A 2500-nucleotide genomic window follows, 5' to 3' on the forward strand; every position below is an offset into this window, starting at 1 on the left:
ATAAATCAGCTCTAACGAATATCAATACTGCAAGTAGGCAGGAACTGTGTGGAGTTATGTACACACACAAGCTTGATTGTTTATATACAATTTCAAGGAATAGGGTTAGTTATATGTTTCATATATATCTTCTATTTCTCTATTTTTATTCATTCTTTTCAAATATGTCAGTTCCTCTTTACAATATGCTTGAATTACATTATAAATAGAGCAAAAGCAATGATCCAAAATTGCTTCATTAACTTCCATTCAAAATTAAAAAACATTTTTAATCCAAGCATTTGTTGTGACAGCAATGATATGTAAGTATCTGTAAGTAATAAAAATATGTCCCATATGTTTTACATATATTCAGTACACTTAAGTTTCAATATTTAATTATACGATATTATACATTTATTACATATATGTAAATACCTGCATGTAATAATATGCCCCATATGTATGGTTGATTTTTGTCCTCAAAATGTACAAAAATAAACACAGACACACAGATTTCTGCATCAAAACCTTCTCACTAGCAAGATCACTTAAAGAAGCTGCTGGTCTTCTCAGACCAATGGACTGACCACCCCAGATTCCAACAACACTGAATGTATAAGACTGAATGTGTGAGACTTTGGAAAAACTGAAAAAAAAAGTTTGTACACATTAAACACAGAAAAAGTGATATTGTATTTAGGTATTGAGGCTTTTGTGTAGTTTTTATGTTAATTGTGTATTTTCTGCATTTTTTCTGACCCTGAAAAATGAATAACATAATGGCCTTTTTTTACTGGAAAATAAATAATTTGAAGGTCAAATGAGTCCAGACATGTTTACAATTCCTCTTATTTCTTACTTTATTGTGTTGGCCACCCCCACAAATACGCACACACAAATATACACAAGCGCACACCCTTATCTAATCCCTCCATTCAGCAGGTAGCAGCTACCTGAACTCGTGTGAATAACACCCGATATGGCCTGGCCTTGACAGCTATGTCTGGCACACTCTCGTACACAAGCACACACTCGTCGGGTCAGACGGACGGAATGGAATGGTGAATGGAATGTCCCCATTTTGGCTTTTGTCTAGGTGGAGGTGTCCATTTCATCACTGTCTGGCTCCAGTGTCCCCAAACGTCCAATAAGGTGGGTCTAAATATCTAAGGCCATGTCCTGCACGTATCCTCAAATGCATGGAACGAGGAACGTACACACTCTAAACAGTAAAGTTTCCAAAAATGTTCTTGGTTTGGACCAAGAAACCTCTCTATGCTCTGCCCACAAATATGTATGATGTTTGTGTTGAAGGGCTAGATCTGGGGTAGTTTTTGTGGTGTGATCCATGAAATGTTAGCATGGTACCAAATTCGCTGTTGTTTCTTGTCTGCCTAGCTTTCCTTAAGCCTTGGGTACACTACACAAGTTTTAAAGTCTTAACAGATTATAAAAAGACTGGGCATCTCACACTGTCTGACTGGTTTTTGCAGATTTTTTTGGGTGACTGAAATATTGGGGATCATACAATAAACGATTAGGGATCATACATTACTCGACTGCTGTGGCTGAACCGAACAGAAGTCAGTGAACTCTCACAAACTCATGCAGACTCACGCAAACTAACACAGACTCACGCGTTCTCCTGTTACTAAGAGATGCAAATAAAGTTTGCAGCTTGCTGCTGCTGTTTTCTGTGATGTTTGCACTGAAACAGTAAAAAACTAGCAGGTAAACGTGTTTAAGTGAGGGTCATTGATTTAAAAATGTGATCAGTTTGGTATTTTTTAGAGTTTTAAACATACATAAACCTGATTGTGCTCGTGCCTCATTAAAAAGCTTCGCTCCACACGTCAGTGACTTTTCGCCATTTTTCTTTGTTTACTTGCTGTATTTTCTTCTTTTGCACTCTCAGTTTTCTTTGGCTGTGGCAGACTTCCATTCAGATTGAATCATTGACCAGTTTACACTACTAGATTACGCTCAGAGTCGGTCAAAAAAGTCAAAAATGTTTGATGTACACCAACTGGTCTGAAACATGATCGAAAGGCCAAAAATCTGAGTCTGCACCCCTCGCACACTACTCGATTCCCTCTCCAACTGTCGACTCCAACTGACCCAAAAATCTGCAGACTAGAGTCAACTAGTACAGACTCAGCCAGACTGAGATTCGGGGCTAAAATCAGGGTAAAAGTTGTGCAGTGTAAAGCTGGCTTTAGCTACAACAGTGACAGTATGGCCAGCTAAAGGCCATAGTAAAAACCCAGGAATGTTTGAGAGTGTCAGCGGTGCTGTACGGTGCAAACTTCTAATGTACACTTCACAAAGGCTATGTTCACACAGCAGGTAAAAGTGGCCCAAATCCAATCTTTTTCTTCATATGTGGCACAGATGTGTTATCTGTGAGGCAGTTTTGAACAGCAATAAACATTTTCACTTCCGATTTTAAATGCTTTCATATGTGGTACTGAAATCCAATAAGTATCTGATCTGTGGCAATGTGATTCAGTCTGATCAG

The sequence above is a fragment of the Colossoma macropomum genome, unplaced genomic scaffold (genome assembly GCF_904425465.1).
Source record: "Colossoma macropomum unplaced genomic scaffold, Colossoma_macropomum, whole genome shotgun sequence".
In the NCBI taxonomy this organism is placed as follows: Eukaryota; Metazoa; Chordata; class Actinopteri; order Characiformes; family Serrasalmidae; genus Colossoma; species Colossoma macropomum.